Below are 11,731 nucleotides of genomic sequence, written 5' to 3'. Positions count from 1 at the left end.
AATAGTAAAATACATTTAAAAAGCGAACAAAAAACATTTCTGTGTGACATCATTTGTTTCAAATAGCACGCATGTTTAGGTCGCAATCAATCGGTGCGTCTCATTATCATATATGAACAAAATTTAATTAATTTAAAAAAATAATTAATATTTTTCAAGCATGGATAATCCGCACCCGGATAATCGAGAGTACACTGTATTTTAAATCGAAAACTTTCATGATATATAGTCTAACATCATTATATCAGATGATTACACAAATTCGTGTCCGTTTAACGTTAAAAAACGTTAACCGCTATCTCATCTATGTATACCACTATCTAAATTTTTAAAATAAAAAAAATGACCTTGAGACTTTATTATTATTCATACATTATGATCTTTTATTGTAATTATTTGAATTTCCATGGATATTTTTGTCAAATAATAATGCCACAAAGTTACTAGACAAATTTGGGGCTAAAAATATAATGAATAAAAAATTTGAGCCGCCCCCGAGTGGGCTCGAACCACCAACCTTTCGGTTAACAGCCGAACGCGCTAGCCAATTGCGCCACGGAGGCTCATATCTATCTATATAATGTATACTACATATAATTTACACTATAATACTTAAAATGAATTCTCATAATTCCCCCCCCCCCTCTCTAATACTGGGTGGATTTCCTAAAAGAAATGGTTTCATTTCCTAAAAAAAAAATTCCATCTAACCTGGTACCATCTACCGTAATAGTTGGAGTATATTTTCAGTTGCAGTATAATTTGACTAGTCGGAATATATTCCGTCTACCTCACGTTAGTTGAATCATATGGCGAATTACATTCCAACTGGTCAAAATATATTACAACTGAAAATACAGTTCAACTAAAATTTTGTATCAGGTAAGATGGATAGGTTAGGTTTTCGTGAAAACATCATTTGACTAGTAAATTTGCTTGAGAAAACACATTCTTAGCGTTATCGTAAAAAGGTACTCATTAATTTTATTGGTAATATCTAGCAAATATTAACGCATTATTGAATTCTAAAGCATTTGTAATAAAAACATCAGAGCTGTCAAAACTCGACTGTTTTATTACAACTGCCGCACATTCTTGGAAGTATATTTGCGCTTGTGGAGATACAATTTACTAGTTGAATTGTATACTTGAACGCCAGTTTGAATATATTTCAACTGAAAATACACTTCGACTGTAACATATTATATGTAAAATATGAAGATGATATTTTGTTTATTTATGTTACAGTGAAATTATAATTACACTGAAGTTTCAATGATTTCATATCTTATTACGCCTTCACTAGATATACATTACAGATTACCTAAACACAATCTGCCTCAGGTCATCGACTTTAGAGAGTCTTTAATTAATATTATGTATTAGATGTATTATGACTGTTTATAAGAATTGTAAATAGGTTTTTGGGCTCTATATCCCATTATGCTGTACATTAACATTAGAATAATATAATACTATGATTACTAACAAAATTAAATTAAAATTGTAAAATAGAAAATGATCAGTAGATTAGAGCCCTTTTAAAATAGATATAAGATGTATTGTGAACATAATTTCGTGATAATAAAAAGCATTTAAAAATCAAAATCACTAGATATACATACATACATACATGTATATACATACATAAATATATACATATACATACATTTATATGTATATATTTATTTCATATGTTATTTGTTTATATTTATTTTTCTTTCTCTCCTTTATTTTGTAAGACATTCCCTTCTTTGTTGTTTTTTATAATTTGTAATTTTTATTATTATTATTATTAGTTGTTTGTGTATATAATCTAATTTCTTTAGCTATTATTTTGTTTCTTTTATTTTTTTGTTATATTTTTGACCATTGTGGCGCATTAGGAATTCCTGTAATGCTACAATGGTCCAAACTTTAAATAAATAAATATATTTTCATATATTTTCACTACATATTACATACATATTTTCGAATTTTGAAATTATAATTTTTGAAAGATGAATGATTGTATGATTCATATTTAACATTATTTCATAGAACTCTTCACAATTCAATAAGTACATAATTGATTACGAAGAATTACACCAAACGATTTTATGAAATAATTCGAATTGAACAAAATAAAAATGAGTGGTACGATCATTGGTGTCTTGTTCAATATCTGGGTCTATTTTATAAAAAAAATAAAAAAAATAAGCGTAGTTTTGATAACAAAACAAAATTTGAACTTCACATCTGTGCATCCTACATATATATATACATACATAAATATTTACAAAAGTTAGGTTAAGACATGATTTTAATTTAACAATTTAATTAAATCATCAAATTTAATTAACCTGAACTTAGATTTTTTCCTCTTATAAAAGTCAAAAATGTTGTGACCACATGATTTTTTCCAAACCGCTGAATGTACCAAACTGAAAATTTATATTTTTATTTTTTATTTTTCATTTTTTTAAAGCAACACTTAGTTATTTTATTTTAAATTATTTATATATATTTTATATTTACAATATTAATAGTTATTTTATATTTACAATATTAATAATTTTAATAGTAATTTTAAGTGATAATTTTTATTAACAAAATCAGACAACTGGAGGTAAAACTTTTGTCTTGGGTAAGTTTCCCTACATTCAATTTGTAACCAAAATGCTCTCATAGCCAGTATGTGTAAACGTGTATGTATGTTTCATAATCGAATTTTGTTTTTATACTTCTTATATTCCTCAAATACATAGATAAAATCGTGGGTTGGTCACATCCAAATTTCTTATCATTCAATGCCAATTTTTTTACAATTAAAGCTATGTTTGAATGTTTTGCAGGTGAGAATTCGAGAATGAATTCAAATTTAAGTTATCTGGAAACCTTTTGTCGACACTTTTGTTCCCTTATAACTTCTTAAATTCACTTTAACACTCCTTTACGAATTATCCGCTTTTCTAACATTGATAAGTGAATTTTTACTTGTATGAGCTAGGGAAATTATAATTTCACTAGCGAATTTAAAAAAAATCATTCTTACTTGCATATGTATGTACTTAAATATAGCATATTTGAAAAATAGAGAAAAAAAATACAAAAGAATTTGTCAGAAGTGGGATTCGAACCCACGCCCTCAGAGAGGACCAGAACCGCTCGCTCTGCGTTTACAGCAGATAAGGTGAACCTTGAGTCTGGCGCCTTAGACCGCTCGGCCATCCTGACGCTTACAAACTCTCTTCTAATTTTCAACCACAAACACATCACAACAACATTTTATCATTCACAACCCAATGACCTATTATTGAAAACGATCTATTTTCATACCAACACCTGTTTTCATTTTCGCGCACACCAAAATATCCATACACCGCGCTTTCGCTTGCCAACATACAAAATTCGGGTGTGACCAACCCATGACTCTATCTTTCTATTTGAGGAATATAAGAAGGTCACAAAGCAAAAATGAATATTGAACTGTACAGACACATTCACACATACCGGCAGCATTATGAAATACTAATAGCTATGCCAGCATTTTCAATATATATTGAGCGCAAATGTATGGAAACTTGCACAAGACAAAAGTTCTACTTCCGGTTGTTGTATTTTGTTCAAAATTTTTTTATTACTTAAAATTACTATCAGTATTATACACAATAGAAAGCAAGAAGATTAAAATAATTTAAAAGGTCAAAATAAAATAATGAAATATTGTTTTAAAAAAAAAATACTACTTCCGGTTTATGAATTCTGACCAAAACCTTATCAGCTCTAAGTTAGTACATACAAAATATAATAATAAATTTTCAGCTTGACACATTCAGGAGTGTGGATAGAATCGTGGCGACAACATTTTTGGCCTTTCTAAGAAGAAAAAATCCCACTTTTGGCTCATTAAATTTAGTGATTTTTTTTTATTTTCATCACATTGATACATGAATTATACTTGATTTTTTTCGCGACGAAAAAAATCAAGGTAAATAATTTATAGTGCGCTCTTTGCTTTGAATATTTTTCGTATGAAAGGGATGGTTTTAGATTTTAATAATATAAATATCATATGCAAAAAATTGTCAAGTGAAACAAATCAGCGAAGAGTAATGTTTTTGATTTTGATTTTTAAATGCTTTTTATTATTACTAAATTATGTTCATAGTACATCTTAAATCTATTTTAATAGCAACTCATCTACTGTTCATTTTCTATTTTACAATTTTTATTTAATTTGTTTAGTAATCATAGTATTATATTATACTAATGTTAATGTACAGCATAATAGAAAAAATAGCTCAAAACCCTATTTACAATTCTTATTAATGCTCATAATATGTACATCTACTACATAATATTAATTAAAGACTCTCTAAAGTCGACGATCTAAAGCAGATAATGTTTAGGTAATCTGTCACTATACCCGAAGGGTATAGACAGTGAAGAGTAATGTAAATAAGATGAAAAGGCTTCTCATTGTTATTTACAAGTAAGCTATTTTTGGCATACTTTATCTTACACTAAGCGGCGCCTTTTAATTGCAGATCTATAAAAGGATGTTGAGTGTTGACTCATTTTTCGACTTATCTATACGAACTAGGCAATACGACGTTTTATTTTAAATTCAAAACTATTGACCTCACATAAAAATGTTATATTTCGGTATTACCGTCTTTTGTTTATAAGTTAGATTATAAGTAATTGCCTAAGTACTTGATGATTCTATAATGAGGAATATAGATAAACATAGTTTTTATACTAGAAATAAGGAGAAACTAGTTGTAAGTTGAGTATGAAAAAAAAAGACATCCACAGGGGTGTGCTCATGTATAATGCCCTCCCTGAGTGCATCAGGTCTTCTAAGACCATGGATGCATTCTTGCGAGGTGCAAAGAGATACCTCTGTGACGGACAGTACAAATAAGATAATTATAAATTTTAGAGTAAAGTAATTAAGATGTATTTTTAAATTAGCTTGATAGCTAAGATAATATATAAATAAATAAATTACCGGTAGTCTTTTATGCACTACCGGTAAAGCCAGTTTCGGTAGTGCCAGTATTAGAGTCTCTAATCAGAATCTATGTACATGTAAGAACGTTCGATGGGGTTTAAAAACAAAAAGAAAAGTCCAAAATAAAAGTTGTCGCACGTCCGTGAAATAGTGCGAATTGTGAAAAACGGCGTCTAGTTGAAAAATTAACGCGTTACGTTTACGTCTCGCAATAAAAATGACAAATTTGCGAGCGCGTTTCGGCAAAGTGAAATTTGAGCATTTTTCGCGTCGGATTCCTCGCATCCGCTTCCGTCGCATTATGTTTTCCATATTAAGCGTGGCGCGTGAAAGCCTTTATTACCAGTCCGAGGCCTGTCTGTGCACTACTGGAAAACGGCTACTGGAAAAGCGGAATTTGCGAGTGAAAATTCGCCCGCTTAACTACTCGCGTCCGATTTCCGCATCGTTGAACCGTAGCTTTGCGCTTTTCCGTTTTGTTTCCCCAATCCCGACCGGAACACACACACACACACACACACACATACTGACCACATCTAAATTAATTAATATTTGTAATTGAGTCAATAATAACTAGTTTTCGTTTTAAAACGAATTGAACGTCTAAATTTTGCCCACAAGATCCAATTCAAATAGGGTAACTAGACGTGTCGGAACTTTCGATTTTCTAACATTTCGTACCGCTTAAATGTATCATATTTATAAAATTATCTCTTTTTTTTACATACCTCCTTAACGCTTCACTTTCGATTACAATTCAGGAAAAAAAATTGCCTCTTATCCGATCGTTTTCATACATTGCCATATTGCTCATTTTGGTCAACAATACACGTTAATGTATCGTCTGCCATTACGTTGGAGATAAAATATCGTATAAAACGCGTTTTAAACACGCGGAAAGTAAATCTCCCTGACGTTTAATAAGCGTTCGTCCCGTATCTTCCAACCTGTTCGCCTTGATATGGCGATATAAGATTTTAATTGTTTAAACGCCTATAATTCACTCTATATTTTATGTATGTGATGATCTAAAAGCGGCACATACCTCTTAGTAATATATTTAATTACATTAGTTTAAGCCGGGATCATAATTTTGATTGAAACCCCAATCATTGAAATCTTTTTGACTGAAACCCCAATCATTGAAATCATTTTGATTGAAATTTTAATCCCACACATTTGTACATTTGTTGTTGAAATATTGTTTAAATTGCCTTTTTATTTTAATAAATTAATTGTATTTAATTTATTATATATTTATTTAATTATTTATTATATTTTACTACATTATTTGTTTATATACATTTATTTTACTTGACTTTTTTTTAATATAATTTTTTACTAACCTCTTCTTAGTTCGGAATCGATTTTTCAACCTTTCATTATAAGAAAGTGATTGAATTTCGGAAGGTATTTTAGTAATTCTCCTTTGTACCTTTTCAATACACATGTATAACTTTTTACATACCTCCTTTACGTTTCACTTACGATTAAAATTCAGGAAAAATTTTGTCTCTTATCCGATCGTTTTCATACTTTGCCATATTGCTCATTTTGGTCTTTTAATATAAGTAAATGGATCCTCCGCCATTACGATGGTGCAAAAATATCGTGTAAGACGCATTTGATATCTGCCCGGCGAGATAGTCGTTCACGTTTATACATCGTTTGTTTATTAGTTTTAAACATAGATGACGGTAGTAAAATAAAATTGTTGTTTTTATTCAAAATAATAATTTTATATACAAATTATAGAAGAGGGATGTTTTTAAAAAACTTTTTTTTATGTATATATTTTTTTGTTGTAGTTTTTATGTTTGTTTTTTTTTCATTTGGTTCAGAAGTTATACGATGGATTTTTTACAAATCTCTTTTTTTTTAATGAGTATTCCATGTTAAAACATCGAATTCTAATTTAGGCCTGATTTTATGAGTTTGTGCTAAGATGTCTAAGTTAAGAAAATTGAAAACACGTTTGATAATGTACAAAAATATTGACTTAATCTTTACAATGATGGCTCGATTTAATATGATTTATTGGTAGAAGATATCTTATACTTATAATATGTGTATTTTTTATATAATATATATAGTATATAAACTACATATGTACATATACGAATCTATCTGAAATGTAAATGATGAAGATGAGTATTATATGAATTGTATTATACATATTTCGTATATATGTACATAGATAATAATTACATTCAGTGAATTAATTAGATCGTTACCTTTGAAGCTGAAAAAAAATAGACAATAAATTATAAAGACGAGTTAATTTAATGCAATCTTAATCTCTAATCGAGCGAGTTCCTTCACTTTCTGCAATGAAATTCTTTCACGTCGGCTCTCTTTAGAATTTCTCTCCTTTAAAAATTTCTCGCGTTTTTGTGGCCGAGATTAGGGGCTTTTCTCAAAGGTGTACCAATGTCGAAGGCATATCGCGGTTCGAATACAGTATTTGACCTTTGAGTTTCATTTTCAATGTTTTAATTATTCAGCAAAGCCAGTTCAAGAGGGTTTCTGATACCATCAAATTGTAATTAAAACGTCCCGAGAGAAAGAACTCATTATAATAATGAATTGGGAGGAAGACGAGGCTCGACCGCCTGTGAAATCTCGCCGAGTTGATGATTAAATAATGAGAATTCGAAGATTAAAGGCGCTATTTTGGTATTCGGAACGAAGAGGAAGAGGGTGAGGAGGAGGAAAAAAAATGCACAATAAACAACGTTAACACCAAGAATTTTTAATCAAGTGTTGATTCATTGATGTTCGTTTGACGCGCCTTTTAAGTTAACGTCGAGTATTTTCACTTCAAAGATGAAATTTATTTTCGTTTGCATAAACGCGTACTTATTTATTGCCATCGGCATTATTGAATCATCTATAAGTACTTTAAATTTAAAAAGTTACAAAAATAAACTCATTTGAACTTGTCGATGCTAAAAATACAGATAAATAAACAAGCAATGCTTCAAAAAAGACCATATTTGGATAGCTCCTAACAAGTTAACATTAAAAATAATATTAACACAGTTTTTTATATTGGTTTTGATTGATGCGTATCTAGTATTGATCCCTAATCACGTTTTAAAATATTTTTTTTATTTTATAACATACATTTCAAGCATAGGTGCCCTGATATGAAATATCAATTATATTATAATATATTATATAATTAATAGTATTTTTACATTCCTCCTTTACGTTTCACATGTCTTTCGTGTTAGTGGTCATTTTTATCTCTTATTCGATCGTTTTCATACTTTGCCATATTGCTCATTTTGGTCATCAATACACGTTAATGTCTCGTCTGTCATTACGTAGGAGATAAAATATCGTATACAACGCGTTTTAAAAACGGGGCCCGTAAACCTTCCTGACGTTTAATAAGCGTTCGTCCCGTGTCTTCCAACCTGTTCGCCTTGATATGGCCATATAAGATTTTAATTGTTTAAACGCCTATAATTCACTCTATATTTTATAAAATTTGCTCTATAGGTTATCGTTATCTCTAATATTTAAATATTTATAGTTTTAACTCTCATATGTATATATAAATTGTAATGCAATACACGATATATATTGATCAAATCTGACATTTCACTGTATATCTCCTCAGTCGGTTTTATCTGCGAGATAAGTATTCAATAAGAAGTTATGTTGTATCTAATTGTTAATATGATTTACAATAAGCTTACAAACATTTAGTTTTTTACAATAAGCTTAAATACATACATACATCACATACACTTATTTTTAGTTATCAGCTGATTTTGTACAAATACTAACAACAAAAATATTACACTGCAATTATATAAACAACGAGAAACCCCATGAAATATCATCGCATGGGAGCTGGCATTTTAAGTTATTAAATAAATAAAAAATTAAAATATATCGGTTCTGTGTTCAATCCGCACGTGGTCGAATATTTTTTAAATACCTTTTATATATGTATATTTAATTTTATTTTTATATTTAATTGTTAATAAGAAAAAAATTTGGTAAAAAATACCTACCTATGTATGTACATAGGTTATATACATAGGTAAAATTAATTTAAAGTTAAAGTTAATTTAAATTAATTTTTATATTGGTGTTTTATAATATTTATATGTAGGTAGGTAAGTAGTTTTTACTTATAATACACCCCATTAAATTTTCATCGGGTCTATCATTATATTACCAGTCTGTTACAAGTCATAAATTGCTTACGTCACGCCATATCAAAAATACCGGTCTCCGTGACGAGCCAGAATGTTAAATTACAGAAAACACAAATATCGGAAGGCAAAGAGCGAAAATCGAAAGATCTTAAGTCGAAAGATAAAAAAAAGGGTGCATGGTAAACGGTACATACTCACTTAATTTGCGCGAGCAGGATACAACAGGAACAAGAGGTACAGGCTTTTCCTCCCGTATTAATGTGCGCGCGCTGAATACGGAAGGAAAAGCCTGTTCCTCTTGTTCCTGTTGTACCCTGCTCGCGCAAATTAAGTGAGTATGTACCGTTTACTATGCACCCTTTTTTTTGATCTTTCGACTTGAGATCTTTTGATTTTCGATCTTTGCCTTCCGATATTTGTGTTTTCTGTAATTTAACATTCTGGCTCGTCACGTAGACCCAATTTGAGGAACCGTTACAATAATGAAAATCAGATAAAATTGGGAAACTCTGATATGAAACGAGTCTAACCAGCAGTATTAAAGATCGAACCCAATAAACTCTTGGTGCTAAATATAAACGTAACCACTGAGCCATACTGGCTAATGTATGTATGTAGGTATTTTCAATTTTAAAGTTGCGCCCCACTGCTTGGGAATCACCGATTTCCGCTCATTCGATTACATCATCCCGTTGATAATTCAGTCGTTAGTAGTCTGATGTTAGTGGAGTCTGTTGGTGACGTCTTTTGATACATTTTCGAGTTTACACTTAGCGCTTATGGCAGCTCTTGAGGATCCTTTGATCAGAACTTGAGCGTTTGGTAGTCGATGGCAAAACAAACGGGCTCACAGTCAGACAGTTTGATTGTTTACCCGCCCCCCTCGTGTGCATGTTTTATTCATCGGTGCAAGTATGCACATGTATTATTCAAAATACGGCCAAACTCGATTTACATATCGAAAAATTCATCGTTGAAAAGATCGCGCGGATTTTCAGCTCAGACGCGAGACCCATAAGTCGAGCACATTTTAAAACTTTGATTTTTCACGCAATGTGAAAAAATAGCCTAGTGTCCCGTTTTTTATATGTAGCTTACATTTGACTAAATTTATTGATAATACATATTTATTTCATATTAACATTTTTATGACTGAATTATTTATTTATTAAAGTTTGGACCATTGTGACATATAATGGTCCAAATATAATAAAGAGAAGATATAGAAAAAATAAACTTGAAAAAGGGGAGGTGCCATTTCCTGTCAACTTAAAGATTTGAAAAAAAATTACGTCGTGTCCATAAGAATTTCAGTAACCAATACTAAGTTTTAGTTCGATAGGACTAACGGTGTGCAAAAAATCTCCAAATTACACAGGCACACAGACACACACATAGATACACACACAAAGGCTCACATTTTTTATTACATCCCTCCTTTGCGTTTCACATGGCTTTCGTGTCAGTGGTCATTTTTATCTCTTATCCGATCGTTTTCATACTTTGCCATATTGCTCATTTTGGTCATCAATATACGTAAATGTATCGTCTGCCATTACGTTGGAGATAAAATATCGTATACAATGCGTAACAAATATCCAGAATCTCGGATACGGTGACGTTTATGACGGTACGTAAGGCTACCATAATCTATCTTCAACCTTTTCGCCTTGATATGCTATTTCAGATTTTAATTGTTTAAACGCCTATACTTCACTCTATATTTTATAAAATTTGCTCAATAGGTTCTCGTTATCTCTAATATTGAAATATTTATAGTTTTAACTCTCATATGTATATATAAATTTCAAATTTGGCGTCTAGCTTCATGTAATGTAATACACGATATATATTGATTTTTGGCCAAATATGTCAAATCTGACATTTCACTGTATATCTCCTCAGTCAGTTTTATCTGCGAGATAAGTATTCAATAAGAAGTTATGTTGTATCTAATTTCTAGATCATGAAAACCTGATCAGTAATCGAGTCTGAGTCCGAATCAGTCAAAATCTCGAGTTCGAATTTTCGCATCATCACAAAACGTCATATATTGTTACTACGTACATAGATAAAGTAAAAAAACAATCTATGCAGACAAAAATACTTTTATACATAATCATAAAAAAAAAAATATTACGATAATGACAGATAAAGTAAAAATATCAAATAATAAAATAAGTGGGGAATATCTTGCACCTATAACCAGCACTATAATAATATACATAAAAACCGACTGTCGCTAAATATGTGTTTATGTTTGTGACGGACGATTAACCAGTATGGGGAATCTATCACAGCCAAGTAATCAAGACGCCGGGAAGCGTGGTAGTGGGGAAGTAGAGGAGGGGGGGTGACGAGCGTCCTCGCATTTGTCGGGTGTCTTCCGGCCACGCTGGACGTTGCCTAGGGCGTGGAGGCGAAAACCCTGGAGCTCGGGAGGCGAAAACCCTGGAGTTGGGGGCGTAGGCGTTGGGGGCAAAGTTCCCAGGGCGCCAGAAGCATCGGGGGGCGAAGCCCCCAGGGCTACGGAGGTGCTGGGGCCAAAGCCCCCAGG

The 11,731-nt window shown here is 31.1% G+C and overlaps 2 non-coding genes across 2 annotated transcripts; both read right to left on the bottom strand.

The window, feature by feature from the left end:
• Positions 1 to 489: 489 nt before the first annotated feature.
• On the bottom strand, positions 490 to 563 carry TRNAN-GUU (transfer RNA asparagine (anticodon GUU)). Its single transcript has one exon. It is a non-coding gene; the product is annotated as a tRNA-Asn (tRNA).
• A 2,535-nt stretch (positions 564 to 3,098) lies between these two features.
• Positions 3,099 to 3,216, bottom strand: TRNAL-CAA (transfer RNA leucine (anticodon CAA)). The gene is made up of 2 exons: positions 3,179 to 3,216; positions 3,099 to 3,143 (listed from the first exon to the last, which is right to left on the bottom strand). It is a non-coding gene; the product is annotated as a tRNA-Leu (tRNA).
• Between the last annotated feature and the right edge of the window lie 8,515 nt (positions 3,217 to 11,731).

The sequence above is a fragment of the Arctopsyche grandis genome, chromosome 1 (genome assembly GCF_051622035.1).
Source record: "Arctopsyche grandis isolate Sample6627 chromosome 1, ASM5162203v2, whole genome shotgun sequence".
Taxonomy (NCBI): Eukaryota; Metazoa; Arthropoda; class Insecta; order Trichoptera; family Hydropsychidae; genus Arctopsyche; species Arctopsyche grandis.
Note: the sequence above shows the minus strand (reverse complement) of the source record. Positions and strands in the feature narration are given on the sequence as shown.